Source organism: Chenopodium album, chromosome 3 (assembly GCF_948465745.1).
Source record: "Chenopodium album chromosome 3, dcCheAlbu1.1, whole genome shotgun sequence".
Classification (NCBI taxonomy): domain Eukaryota; kingdom Viridiplantae; phylum Streptophyta; class Magnoliopsida; order Caryophyllales; family Amaranthaceae; genus Chenopodium; species Chenopodium album.
In genome coordinates this window covers 22,236,879-22,253,288 of record NC_137836.1, presented here as the reverse complement: position 1 = coordinate 22,253,288, position 16,410 = coordinate 22,236,879, and positions in this window count along the sequence as shown.

Here is a 16,410-nt window from a genome sequence, read left to right as displayed (position 1 = left end):
CATTTGTCCATTTTACAGTTGTTCTGATGGCCCATAGGTAGTGTGGTAATTCATCCACCCGTAGGCCGCCAGATCTTTCAAATATATTTTCTTCTTTATGCCGTATGAGATTAACTTGTTGAAAGCTTTGACCTGGCCGTTTGCTTGGGGTCGGCCGACTGATGAGAAATAACTTAATGTCCCTTGATCTCCCAACCAAGACTTAAGTTGAGGCGTCTCAAACTAAGGACCATTGTCAAAAACCATGGACATAGGCACCCTAAAACGAGTGATGATATTCTTGCAAATGAAAGAGATGACGTCCTTTATCTTAATGTTTGTTACCGCCTCTGCCTCTACCCATTTAATAAAGTAATCCATAGCCACTAGGATGTAGCACTTTCCTCCTGGAGCAGCTGCATACAGTCCTAGAATGTCCATGTCGCATTTAGAAAATGATACTGGATTGTGGATAGTCATCAGGTCAGTGGCAAGACGATGGATTAGCTTACCAAATTTTTGACACTTGTCGCATTTTTTAACCATCTCCATAGCATACTCAAGGGTTGTTTAGAAGTAGTGCTGCCAGACCCTGACGACCAAGGATCTGCCGCCTATATGGGCGGCACAATATCCCGCATGCAATTCTTCGAGAACATCTTCCCCCTATTCTGTGGTAAAACACTTATTAAATAGAGGCTTCAAGAAACCTGCTTTGAAGAGCTCTCCTTGTCTTTTCTTGAAGTTTGCAGCTCGCTTTTTCAGCACGGCCACCTCCTGGGGTGAATCAGGGAGCGTTTTGTCTGTAAGATATGCCTGGATGCTATCCATCCAGGTAGAGCTTAGATCAAGTACTTCGATGGGTTCTTCAAAAGATATACTACTTTTTTCCATAAGTTCCTAAAAGACTGACCGAGGCGTATCATAGGAGGCGGAGGATGCCAATTATGATAAAGCATTCGCCTGGTTGTGTTCAGACCTGGGCACTTGACTTAGGTGAAAGCCTTCAAGTGTTCCAGCTTCATCTTTGACCGCCTGTAAGTATTTGATCATAGTAGGCGTCAATATTACTTACCCCTGCCGCCTTGCACATACAAATGCCGACTAGCAGGGCTACATAATCGGTCTCATTATTTCAGGCCTGGAACTTGAACTGTAGTGCATATTCATATTTTTCCCCCTCAGGAGACTAACAGATTACACCTGCACTATAGCCGTTCATAGTGGAACTCCCATCCACATACACTTTCCAAACCTGATCAATATTATCCGCCTTATCCGGCCTTGTCATTTCGACAATAAAGTCGGCGAATGCTTGCCCCTTTATTGCCTTCCTGGGTTCGTAGTGATTTTCAGTCCGTGCAACTTAATATCCCATTTGAGCATTCAACCAGAGGATTCTAGAGTCGTCATTGGCCGCCTTATTGGTTGGTCAGTGTAGACCACGACCGGATGTGCTAAGAAGTAAGGATTTAACTTCTTCACAGCCATTTAAAGACCGAGGCCAATTATTTTGACTATGGGGTACCGAAGCTCTGCGTTCCTAAGAACAGGACTAATGAAGTAAACCGGGAGCTAAATCCCGTGTCTTTTAGCTAAGAGAACTGTACCGAGGGTATGGTTTGAGATAGCCAGATATATATAGAGCGTCTCTTTGGGTAGAGGGCTAACCAGCCTTGGCAAAGAGTGCAGACATGCTTTTTGCTTTTTAAAGGTCGCCTCAGCATCATCCGCTCATTCAAATCTAGTCTTCTTCCTAATCGCATGGAAGAAGTAGAGGCACTTGTCGCCTGTTAGCTTTTGAACATCCTTCACAGTGCGGGGTGACTACATGTCGATTACCGCCTGTATTTCTTGAGGGTTGGCCTTTATCCCCCTTTGGTCAATCAAGAATTCGAGAAACTTCCTAGACTCAACAGCAAAGACGCACTTTTTTGGATTAAGCATGACCTTGTGCCTCTCAAGTGTTGCGAATGTTTCTCGGAGATCAGCAAGGTGATTCGCCTGCTGCTTGGATATGCTTATCATGTCATCAATATACGCCTCTACATTCCTCCCAATTTGATTAATGCAGGCTGTAGTAATCATTCGCTGAAAAGTAGCAGGCACTTTCTTCAAGCCAAACGACATCACAGTATAACAGAAAAACCCCTGATTAGTGACAAATACCGTCTTTTCTTGATCTTTTTCCATAGGGGAATCTGATGGATGCCTGAGTAAGCATCCAGAAGCTCATCAGGGCATGTCCAGCTATAGAGTCGACCAGACTGTCAATCTTTGGAAATAGATAACTATTGTCCGGACATACTTTGTTTAAGTCAGTGTAATCAATGCACATGTGCCAGGTACCATTCGAATTCTTCACAAACACAACGTTTGCAACCCAATCAGGGAAGTTGCAAGGCCGAATGAACCCAGCGTCTAACTGTTGGGGTTTGGTGAGTCCGACTCATTGCGGAAACAACCCCGACCCAAGGAACCACTCGTAATTAATAAAACCATAAAGCATAAATAAATAAGCACAAGAAAAGGAAGAACGAATCATACCCTTGAAGCGAGCTTCGCCCTCTCAAAACGGGCTCTTACTTGAAAGCCTTGAGCACCGCAAATGTCGTGCCTCCAACGGTATCCACCCATAAAGGACGAACACGACTTTTTAGGTCCGCTACCTTGGAGTTAGCAAGGTCCGACCAAAACCCAAGTGTTAATGGAGTTTAAGAGTTTTTCCCAAAATATGGAATGCTCTTTCTAACTCCCACTCAAGCATTTTACTCCAAATCCCAAGGTTGGTATTTATAGAGGAAAGTATGAGTGGGAATTTCTATCCCATCAATGTGGGATCATGAAATTCCACAAATTAATTTAAAGCTAAATTAAATTAAAATTGCAAACTAATAATAAATTAATTTTGGACTACAGGACTTTAATTATCTTTCTTTAGGGTTGACCTAAGACTTAGTGCTATTTCCTGACTCGACGTGTAACTTGATGTACTCAAATCGACTCGTGTGCGTAGACTTAAATTAACGTGATGACACGACATGACTCAATGTGTACATGACTCGTGTGTGCATTCTAATGTGATCGTGCGACTCCAAAATGCAAAAAAGCAAGAAATTTCCGTCATTTTTATGGAGGGTACCGACTTTCTCCCGAAAAAAGAAAGACGAGAAAAAAGAATAAACCGAAGTTTTTGAAGGTGCATGTTGAATAAGCTTAATCTGTTAACGTTGTCTAACACAATACAAGGATTGTAACATCTTAGAAAATCCTAGTTGACTCGATAATGAAAGTATTTAGGTAACTTAGACGCGAAGGCTAAGTACTTCATACTTTATGATGCAATGATGATTGATCTTGATATGACAAGTCATGCATCAGCGTTGTGTTAAGATTTCATGACAAAGGGTTCCTAAGGGAAGTATATTTTGTCATGTATCTGTGATGTGTGTGATAGTGGAACTAGAGTTAGGCTGCAAGGGCTAAGTGTGTGGGAAAATATTATTTGAGAAGGGTCAAATAATGGTGACTCTTAGGCTAGGTAAGCTAATGATGTAGGGATCACGCTCCCAAGTCTAGCTCTAAGTAGATAGGGATGAGCATAGGGGATCCCTAGATATGATCAATTATGAACGTAAATATGAATGCATTTTTTATTACAGCCGCACCTCGACGTGAGGTTGACTACGTATCCGTTAGGAATTAGGCCAAACGTAACTCTAGCTGAACCTCGCACAAGTGTGTGTATACCTCAAAAAGGTCTTTTAAGGGTTGTAACGTAGTTAGGCTAAAGGTTAAAGAAGAAACGGATAAAAGCTCAAGACCCTAGATAAGCCCCCAAGGTGTGCAATCTTGCTTTTGAATCTTTATATTTTTATGCTTGAGGCTTTTAACTCTTTTTTAGCTCTCTTTTCTCCTTTTTTTTGTTTATATTTTGCTCTCTTTTTCTTTAGCATTTATTTTATTTTTATAAGTGTGAGCAATCTCGATCATGCGGTCTATCACTCACTTGGCATTCATGTTTCTTAGGCACGGTACCGAGCACTCGATAAGAGACGCAATCTTAGACGTGTTCATATCAAAGACATGTTCAAGTTAAAGACATGTTCATGTCAAAGACATTGGAACACTTGCCCTTTTGTACACTTTTATTTATTTTTTTGCTTAGTTTTTTGCTATTTTAATCTTTTGAAGTCACTCAAGCTTTTTATGAAATTACAAATTGCATAAGTTGCACACCATCCAATCCCAAGGTTAAGTAGATATAGGTTGAAAAATGAAAGGTACATTGTTAGACGAGGCTCAAGGTGGTTTATCAAATAGGGATTGCATATTTGAAGGGTGAAAGGTGATATGATGTGGCTACAAGGGGTGCCTCAAATCATTGGTATACCTTGTGCTTAGTTTAACATGGATTTTTTTTTCATTTTTTTTTTTTTTTTTTTTTGCAATGCAATGCAATGATCATATGTAAGGAAATAAATGCTCATTTTAGTTAAAAAGTGAAGGGTAAAAATTAAACTCTAAAAAATAAATTCGAGGAGGATGAAGGGTGCCTATGCTAGACTTATTGGGGAAAGGGTTTGAAAAAAATAAGAAGAAAACATGAAATCTTGGTGACACTAGTACAAAAATAGCAAAGGGCACCGGTTTAAACCCGGCCTAAGGCACCGGTTTGAACCGGTTACAACGTTGGGGGTGCGTATTACCCCCCTTTTTGCCACCGGTTCAAAACTGGTGCCATAAACCATTTTTTGCACCGATTAACCGGTGCCTTTAACTATTTTGGCCACCGGTTAACCGGTGCCTTTAATACCCCCGCGCATTTTTTTGGTGGCAGCACTTTTTGGCACCGGTTAACCGGTGCCTTTTCAGTTTTATATATTTTTATTTTTTCTTTTTTCTTGCAATAATATTTAAAAAAAAACCCCTATTATTCCAGCAATAATAACCTGTAATTCCAGCAATAATATTAAATAAAATAATTAATAATATTATTATTATAATTACTACTACTAATAATATTATTAGATATTATAATAAGATACAAATTACATTAAAAAGAAGAATTCATATATGTATAGATATAAATATTCCCAAACGCAATAAAATAATAAAAAAAGTATTATATATATATACAAATGATACTAAGTAAATAATAATATAGTTAAAAAGTTAACATAAATTTACAATTAAAATGACATTTACATGTTGATGGTGATAAAAGACCACAACATGTCGCGAACTTCATTAAATTTTTTTATTGTCAATGGACCATCCTTTTGTACCTTGCAAAACTTGAAATACAAAAAAAAAAAAATGTTAGAATTAATTAATAATTAGGCAAAACAATATGTATTTTATCAAATATGACCTATATGACATCTATTTAGCCCATTTCCTACATTTCTTATTAAATAAACTATTTCTTTCTCATAACATGTCAATGTCACCTAGCTAGTTTTTTGTGTCTAAGCCCTAAAATTGAATCAAAAGAGCATTTTATTAAGGTTTAAGACGCTTTTACTCAAAATGGTCCGAATATGGCCTATACGACTTTATTTTGCCCATTTCCTAAATTTCTTATCAAATGAAATTTATTTATCTCAAAGCATGTCAATATTATCTAGTTATAGGTGTATAAGGAAAGAAATCACATCAAAAGAGCATATTAACACAAAATGGCCCAAATATGGCCCATTTCACTTCTATTCAGCCCATTTTCTACCTTTCTTGTCAAATGACCTATTTATTTCTCATAACATGTAAATGTTGGGTAATATTAGGTGATTAAGGCTAGAACTCACATCAAAATAGCATTTCATTAAGTTTTAGGACGTATTTTACTCAAAATGGCCCAAATATGGCCTATTTGACTTCTATTTAGCCCATTTCCTACATTTCTTATCAAATGAACTATTTCATTCTCATAACATGTCAGTGTCACCTAATTTATGTGTCTAAGCCCTAAAATTGAATCAAAAGAGCATTTTATTAAGGTTTAAGACGCTTTTAATCAAAATGGCCCGAATATGGCCTATATGACTTTACTTTGCCCATTTCCTACATTTTTTATTAAATGAACTTTATTTATCTCATAAAATGTCAATATCATCTAGTTATAGGTGTATAAGGAAAGAAATCACATCAAAAGAGCATATTAACACAAAATGGCCAAAATATGGCCCATATGACTTCTATTCAACCCATTTTCTACCTTTCTTATCAAATGACCCATTTATTTCTCATAACATGTCAATGTTGGGTAATATTATGTGTCTAAGCCTAGAAATCACATTAAAATAGCATTTTATTAAGTTTTAAGACACATTATATTCAAAATGGCCCAAATATGGCTTATTTGACTTATACTTAGCCCATTTTCTACATTTCTTATCAAATGATCTATTTCTTTCTCATAAAATGTCAATGTCACCTAGTTTCATTTTTCTAAGCCCTAAAATTTAATCAAAAGAGCATTTTATTAAGGTTTAAGACGCTTTTTACTCAAAATGGCCCAAATATGGCATATATGACTTTCTTTTGCCTATTTCCTACATTTCTTATCAAATGAACTTTATTTAACTCATAACATGTCAATATTATCTAGTTATAGGTGTATAAGGAAATAAATCACATCAAAAGAGCATTTAACACAAAATGGCCCAAATATGACCCATATGACTTCTATTTAGCCCATTTTCAACCATTCTGGTCAAATGACCTATTTATTTCTATAACATGCCAATGTTGGGTAATATTAGGTGTCTAAGGCTAGAAATCACATCAAAATAGTATTTCATCAAGTTTTAGGACTTACCTCATCAAGTTGTTGACTGTTCGTACAATGAGTCACTATGTCAAGCATGAATCTCATCACATACAAAGCACAATCAAATCCATTTTCTTGTTGTGCGCACTAGCATATGACGAACAAATCACATCAGTGAAACATGCAAAGGAAATTAGCAAATATTTACTAACATAGATTTTGAAGATAATCACAATATCATGTAAATTACAAACGGTAACTTCCATGTTGGACCCTGAGGAGCACGACAATGTAGCTTCTTCATAACACTGTAGTAAATAAAGTACATTCAAATTTTATTAATTGTTTGACTACTTAATTAGTTATTATTAGCAATAATCATCACTAGATAGCTATATGTATTTACTTTTTCAATATAGACTTCACTAGCCACTTCTCCGATGATCGAGCTGAATCAAGGTGATAAATTGTGTTATTGGAATTACAAATAAACATGAGGCTCCAATGCTCCCTACACAAGTTCACAATAGACAAGAAAATTAATATAAATGAGTCAACATATAATGAGGCCAAAATGATTGAATTTGACATGGTTAGACTTACTCTTTATAACATGGGGCGAATATGAACTTGTCTCCCGCACGCGCTGATCCCTAATACTTTGTTCAAGTACAACACGTCACGGGGGTTGCCTATGATTCTAGTAGTGGATAACTGCTCGGGGCATAACCACCCAAATTTACAAGGAGAATCAGTTTCAGTTAACTGCTCCTGTAGTACTCTGCATGCATGAACATTGAATAATTAATCACATGTAGGATAATCACCATAAATTTGAATAACTTGAAAAAAGTGTAGATTATGTGGGAATTGAAGTACCTCATGAATGTTTGAATGAGGAAAATGTTAAGCTTTGCACCACGTAGAAATTCCTTCACATCTTCTTTGATGATCCATGCAACTGCATCCTCATCATAGTGGAACATTGCCTTAGGAAGTGCAACTTCCATGGGATCGACCAAATGACAAGCACGGTTGTGAAGAAAGGTCATGTTAGCAAAGAGCGATTAAAGAACAATGTCATCAACGAGTGGAGTAGGTTGCATGGGTGAACCTTTCAAAGAGTGCAACTTCGACGCTTAGCTTGTTCACTCTTGGACCGTTGTTCACTTAGCTTCTTGTTAGGTTGATCAATGCTTTTAGACTTCTCCACCCTCTTTTTCTTTGAAGTTATGCTTCCATGCAAAATCTGATATAGTTTGAGAAAGAATAAGTTTATAAGTTGAGAAATGAAGAAAATAGGCATATTCTAAGTTATTTCGGCTAAAAATGGTTTTATTTTGGTAAAATGGACCCATAAACTTAGAAATTAGCTTCTTTTATGTCATTTCAAGTCACAATAACTTATAAATATGTAATTATGAGATGTTTTGAGAAAGAATAAGTTTATAAGTTGAGAAATGAAGAAAATAGGCAAGTGAGAAGCCATTTTGCCTAATATGGCTTTATTTTGATGAAATGGAGCCAAAAACATAGAAATTAGCTTCTTTTATGTCTTTTCAACTCACAATAATTTATAAATATGTAATTATTATATGGTTTGGCAGAGAATAAGTTCATAAGTTGAGAAATGAAGAAAATAGGCATGTGAGAAGCCATTTCGGCTCTAAATGGCTTTATTTTGATGAAATGGACCCAAAAACTTAGAACTTAGCTTCTTTTATGTTATTTCAAGTCAAAATCACTTATTAATATGTAATTATGAGATGGTTTAATAAATAATAAGTTTATGAGTTGAGAAATGAAGAAAAGAGGCATGCTAGAAGCCGATTTGGCTCAAAATGGCTTTATTTTGATGAAATGGACCCAAAAACTAAGAAATTATCTTCTTTTATTTAATTTCAACTCACAATCACTTATAAATATGTAATTATGAGATAGTTTGAGAATAATAAATTAATAAGTTGAGAAAAGAAGAAAATAGGCAAGTGAGAAGCGATTTCGGCTCAAAATGGCTTTATTTTGATGAAATGGACCAAAAATATTAGAACTTAGCTTCTTTTATGTCATTTCAAGTCACAATCACTTATAAATATGTAATTATGAGATGTTTTGAGAAACAATAAGTTTATAAGTTGAGAAATGAAGAAAATAGGCAAGTGAGAAGCCATTTTGCCCAATATGGCTTTATTTTGATGAAATGCAGCAAAAAACATACAAATTAGCTTCTTTTACGTCATTTCAACTCACATTAACTTATAAATATGTAATTATGAGATGGTTTGAGAAAGAATAAGTTCATAAGTTTAGAAATAAAGAAAATAGGCATGTGAGAAGCCATTTCGGCTCCAAATGGGTTTATTTTGATTAAATGGACCCAAAAACTTAGAACTTAGCTTCTTTTATGTCATTCTAAGTCACAATCACTTATAAATATGTTTTTTGAGATGGTTTGAGAAAGAAAAATTTTATAAGTTTAGAATTTAAGAAAATAGGCAAGTGAGAAGCAATTTTTACTCAAAATGGCTTTATTTTGATGTAATGGAGCAAAAAAACATAGAAATCAGCTTCTTTTATGTCATTTCAAGTCACATTAACTTATAAATATGTAATTATGATATGGTTTGAGAAAAAATAAGTTCATAAGTTGAGAAACGAAGAAAATAGGCATGTGAGAACCCATTCCGCCGAGTGAGTTAAGAAAAAAAAAATGGCTCAAAATATTTATATTAAAAAAATTGCACCTTCCACCGAGGCCGGAACAGCCGAGGGAGCCCACCCGCTGCCGGAACAGCGAAGGCAGCCGCCGCCGCCACCCTAGCAACCCCTACCGAGGCCACAGCAGCCCTAGCAGCCGCTTGTTGAGGCTGCAACAGCCCAGGCAGGCTGTTGCCGAGGCTGCACCAGCCCAGGAAGCCGCCTTCCGTGGCTGCAGCAGCCTTAGAAGGCTGTTGCCAAGGCTGCACCAGCCAAGGCAGCCGCCGGCCGAGGCTGCAGCAGCCCAGGCAGCCAGCTGATTCCATGGCCGGAGCAGCCCTGGCAGCAGCTGTAGAGGCCGGAGCAGCCCGACCAGCCGCTCCGGAGGCCAGAGCAGCGCAAGGAGCACCAGCCGAGGCCGCCGCTGCCTCGGCATCGAAGATGGGGGCCGGGGAGTCGTGCTATTTTGGCGGTTTTATTTTCAGAGGTGCAGTCGTGCTATAACGGTTATTTAACACTACAAAAATTGAAAATAAATAAATTACATCGTTAATCAACCTCTCCCGCGCACGTGGCTAATCAACGAAGCTACCTATAGCTTGCTAAAGCTTTGTTATCTCAACCTCCTCTATAGGTACGGGTAGTGGGATGTCTTCAAATCCCTCAACCACCGAAGCGATCCCAACCGAGTAATGATGTGGCCCCGCCGTAGCACCGTTCGTCGCTTGTGCACTACCATACGCCACAAAACTCAATTGCATACTATTTGCATGACCCGGGGCTAGAAGTGCACACCGGGTGTCTTCCTACACAAGTACAAAAAGAAGTTATCCAAATAGGTCTTTTACAACACCATAGATAATATAACGAAATTCATTAAGGTAGAGGGTGACAAATCACCTGTAAATCTGGATGTTCATGCGGTGTTGGATTATCAAGCTCCCTCGTGTCCGCATGTGTAGGAGTAGGAACCTGCAAGAGTTCATCAATCATGCCACCTAAGATCTTAATTAACTCAGTAATTTAAAACTTTTAATAACCCAATTGAAATTACCTCAGGTGGCACATCTTCTCCATGTATCTCATCTCCTCCATGTCTATCACCTTCTCCTTGTCCTTTTGGTTGAGAACATGAGTCGACTGGTGTAGTCGTGAGGAACGGCAAAGTCGGTAAGTTCATTTGCTTAGCCCAAGCATTGAATTCACTTACTAACTCGTTGCGTACTTGTTCCTTAATTGATGCCACCTTGGCATCCAACTCCCCCAGTGAGTTAACACTGGCTCGAGATCTACCCGATTTCATGTATTCTGGACCCATCACCTTTTGCCATCCAAGCAACGACCTTCCTGAACCTACTACTCGTCAAGGATGGTATGGCCTTCCCAAAGCCATGTTTAAAGGGTCATTCTCCACACTTGGGACCAATTTGCCCTACACCAATTCTTGAGTGTGCTCAACCTGTAGCAAAAGGAAAAAGGATGTCAGCAATACAGTTAATGGTTTGTATAGTTATTTTGATGCAAAAGCGACTTAAAATTCAACAATTCATAGGTAACTTAAAAGTTTATTTGCCATTTTTTTGGTTTCCGGACCCTTGATGACCCATTTTTCGGTTTCCTTATCAAACATATGGAGAGAACAAAAGAAATCACCATCAGGACTCACCAAAGTAATGATCGTGGAACTAGAGGGTTCCTTCGATGCCATTAGAAGTGATTTAGGGTATAAACCCTTTTTGATCCACTCAGGTCTCTTTTCAGCAAATGTCTTAGCCCCCATACGATGGACGTACTCCTTCATCTCTCCATTTTTTTTATTTTGCTCTCAAAGTTCCTACATAAAAACAAATGTTAGTATCAGTACTACAAAAAGAGTCAAGCTATTATTCAATTAAGATCAGATTTACACAAACTTACAATGGCTTTCTTTTGAGTCTTCATTCTAACGAACTCTTCCCAATCTTCTTTTGACACGGTCGACCATTTTTGCCACGGGAGAATGTCATCCTCAACAGATTTCTTCTTCTTTGATTTCTTCTTCTTCTAGTAGATCCATCCATTAGTCAAGTTGGTCTTAAAGCCTCTGAATCTTTCCGCTTATAAAGATTCAAACACCCTTCTCTTTACGGCATCATTAGGAATAGAAAACAGCCTCTGCAAGCACAAACACAAAAACGATTAATATTTTCTATTTACTAACAACCATAAGGTGAAGGTTTCTTAAATTGTCTAAATGTGCCAAAAACACACTTACCCTTGTATCATCCCAAAAGGTTTGAATCAAACCCGGAGGTACTTGCCGCATTACAAGTGTAATGGGGATTTTCCGCGCACACATGCCAACATGATTAGCATATTGTCGACGCCATTCGCCCCCAGGTTGGCCGTTGTTGTCATACTCCATGACCATAGGACCGTCCGGTTTCTTAAAACTTCTCATTGGACCCCCTTCCCTTTCTTTGAGCCAGTGCCTTTACCCCCCCTTCCACCAAATGTGTTGTTTTGATCTTGTCCTTGGCCATGAGTTTCAGGAGTCGGGTTCTTACCAACAATCTCACATGTTGTATTTACAATAGGCGGTGCACGTTCAGCTGAAATTTCAAATTCATCAAGGCTACGCTCAAACTCATCTTGAGCCTGATCCTCTGGCTCACCCAAGTCATCCTCCTTGTTCACATCATAAGGCTCATCCTCGTACTCGTCATTATACTCATCATCCTCAATGTCCTCTACACAATAAGAGTCATGATCGTCCTCCATGAGATATAAGCACCTGTCAAAACAAACATAAAACAATATTAGTGTATAGTAAAGTATTAATGCAAATGAGTACACTTAGGCAATTTCAAACTAAAAAAATGTTAAATATAATGAATATGAGTTGTTAGAATGATTAGGTGTTAGTTCATACACAAAACAAAGGACTTGGGTTAAGTATAAGCTCATTTAAGCCATTTTCACCTACATATGGTCCTATAACCTTGTATATGCATGATAATGAGTACACTTTGGAAATTTCAAACTACAAACATGTTAAATATAATGAATATGGGTTGTTATAATGATTAAATGTTAGTTCATACACAAAAGAAAGGAATTGGGTTAAGTAGAAGGTCATTTAAGCCATTTTCACCTACTTATGGTCCAATAACCTTTTATATGCATGATAATGAGTACCCTTAGGCAATTTCAAACTACAAACATGTTAAATACAATGAATATGAGTTGATAGAATGATTAAATGATAGTTCATACACAAAACAAAAGACTTGGGTTAACTACAAGCTCATTTAAGCCATTTTCACCTACTTATTGTCCTATAACCTTGTATATGCATGATAATGAGTACACTTAGGCAATTTGAAACTATAAACATGTTAGTTTATATACAAAACAAAGGATTTGGGTCAAATACAAGCTCATTTTATGTCATTTATGGTCATTTTTTCCTACTTATGCTCCTATATACATGATAACTAAACTATATTTGCAATGAAACCATTACTAACTTTTAATCATACTACCTCAATCTGAAATTCCTTCGTTGTGGTCTGATCGCATATAACCTGGTTTGTTTTCTATGTCATTTAGTACAACAGGTCTAGGAACAGTGAAAGGTGAAGAATCATCAAACGCATTATATTCTTCCTCATCCTCAACATCTCCAATGCCTAGGATTCTTCTTTTGCTAGCTAGCACTATAAACCATTTTGAATCGAATGGGTCAGTTACGTAGAACACTTGTTTAGCTTGAGATGCAAGGATAAATGGTTACGCAATATCATTAAAGTGGCCAAGATCTATAAGAGTAATGTCCTCATATTTAACGTTACGCCTGATGTTATCAACCCACTTACACTTGAAAAGAGCAACCGTGAAGTTACAATAATCAAGCTCCCATATTTCTTGAATTCGACCATAGTATGACAACTCTGCATCGATAGGTAACTTATCTTTAGCACTTGAAAACTCCCTTGATGATGCCACAAGCGTTACACCATTGTTTTGGGTGGAGGAAATTTTAAAATCACGGCCCTCGGTCCAAAAAGAGTACGCATTGATGCCATATCCCTCAAATGAACGAACATCATCCCTAGGACCGTACGCAAGCCACCGTACTGTATCAGTAACATTAGTATCATCAAATCAACTCATTACTCGATCACAAAACCAATTAACAAACCTCTTATTATGCAACTGCATAAGTGCCCTTTCACCTTTCGATAGAATTTTATCACGTAAACTAGCCATGTCCTTGTCTAAATATGGGTGCACATCTTAAACATGGTGAAAAGCATAAAGGTGTGATTGTAAGAACTGATTACGTTCAGGTGACATTCGTTTCAACCCAATTGTTCCATGACCATCAAGTCTACCTTCATGTCGAGAAGTAGGAAGACCAATAGGTTGAGAAAGGGTTATGTAGTCCGCCACAAAGTTACCTATCTCCTCAACCTAGGTCCCTTGCATCATACTTCCTTCAGGGCGAGCCCGTTTTCGTACTTTATCTTGTAATGTACCCATGTGTCTTTCAAAAGGGTAGCACCACCTCATGAACAGTGGACCGCACAACTTAATCTCACGCACCAAATGAAGAACTAGATGAACCATTATGTCAAAAAATGAGGGTGGGAAATACATCTAAAATTTGCACAAAGTCATATCCACATCTGCTTGCAAAGTATCTAGTGTACAAGGATCAAGCACTTTGCTACAAATTGTATTGAAAAACGAACAAAGTCTTGTAATCGCTTCCTTCACGTGCTTCGGTAGAATACCACGGATTGCAATCGGTTGGAATACTTGCATCATAATGTGACAATCATGGGATTTCATACTTGTCAGCTTCAATTCTCCATTCAAGGTTATAAATCTTTTCATGTTAGATGAGTACCCTGATAGAACCTTAAAGTCGTACAGACATGCACAAAACATACATTTCTCTATCCTTGACAATGTATAGCAAGCCAGGGGTAAATAATTCTTTTCATATTTCCCTTTACCCTCAACTTTCTTCTTCGACGCATCTTTGGCCTTTCCCTTTCCCTTTCCCTTGCTCTTCTCTTTCCCATTTTTCGAAACATTTTCATCTTCTTTTCTCAGCTCCTTCCCCTTTCTAACCTTTACCTGAGGCCACAATTCTAGACGAATCCCCATCTTTTACAAATCTAACCGTCCACCATTTCTGTCCTTTGTTTTGCCTTATATATTCATAAGCGTTACCAAAAGAGCATCACACACATTCTTCTCTATATGCATCACATCAAGACAGAGCCTAACATCATGTTCACTCTAGTACGGAAGCTTCTAAAATATTGATTCTTTCTTAAACAGAGCAGTTGAGACCACAATTTTTTTTTTTTTCCAAATACCGTTCGTATCCCTTTCACCCAAGCACAAATCTCAGCACCAGTCATTGGTCTAGGCGCAATATCCTCTTCCACTATTCCATCGAAAGCCTTTTTCTGCCTACGGTACGGGTGATCACACCTAAGGAACCCTCGAGTCCGCAAGTAGACATCTTTGCGAGAATAAGTAAGGTATACGCTTGATGTGTCATCAATACATATGGGGCATGCTTTTTTCCCTTTGACCTTGTACCCACACAAGTTGCCATATTCAAGGAAGTCATTCATGGTCCACATAAGGGTTGCACGCAATGTGCACATCTCGTTCTGATGAGCATCAAAAACGGAAACCCCTTCGTCCCACATCTTTCTTAAGTCATCAATAAGCGGCGTAAGGTAAACATTTATGTCGTTTCCAGGTTTCGTAGACCCCGTTATTAGCAATGAAAGCATTACATAATTACATTTTATGCACATCCAAGGAGGCAAATTATAAATCACTAAAAGTACCGGCCATGTGATGTGTTGGGTACTAAGAGTGCCAAATGGATTCATCCCGTCCGTGCACAACCCAAGCCTTAAATTTCTGACTTCATCACCAAATTTCTCAAACTTCAAATCAATGTTCTTCCACTTTGGAGAGTCAGCTGGATGCTTCAGCATTATGTTTTTCTTTCTTACCTCTGCATGCCACCTCAAGTTTTTAGCGTCTTTTGGTATTGAGAACATATGCTTAAAACTTGGAATAATGGGAAGATACCACAACACCTTAGTAGGAGGTCCCTCCGTACCAGGATTGCAACTCATGAGCTTGTAGCGCGACCGCTTGCATCGTGGACACTCCTGCAACTGTTCATACTCATTTAGATAAAGAATACAGTCATTAGGACATGCATGTATCTTCGTATACTCTAAACCAAAGGGACACATGAGCTTCATTGCGTAATAGTAAGACTTAGGAATTTCATTCCTATCAGGCAACATATCACTTAATGCGGTCAACAAAGAAGTAAAACTAATGTACGTCCACCCATGCTTCGACTTAATGTTGAAAAGTGTTAGCACGGCCGATAGTTTGGAGTATTTTTTGCACCCAGGATACAAAGGATTTTTGGAAGCCTCCGATGATAACTCTAACACTCCACCTTCAACACCATTCAACATCTCATCCACTTGTTCATCCTCGGCCTCATCCTCCTGATCATCATCGGCTCCATCCTCACCATTATCAACAATATAGTCATCATTCTCGTATTCCTTGTCCACATGAATTCTCGTATTCCTTGTCCACATGAATCTCATTGCTTCTAACACGCACATCATTCCGATCAAGATCCCTACTGTACTCTCCACTTTCTCTGTGCCAAATCCACAAATGGTATTTATGCCTAAACCCACGACATAATACATGATTTCAACACTATCAACCACATTCACATTATTACAATCAACACATGGACAATAAAGGCCTTTGCCACCCAGTTTGCGTTGATAAGCTAAAGCCCTCTCATAAAACTCTTGAACCCCATTCCAAAATTTCAATGTATCGCGTCTACCATACATCCAACCACAATCCTTCTCCATTTAGTAAATTGCCTCTAAACATATATTGCA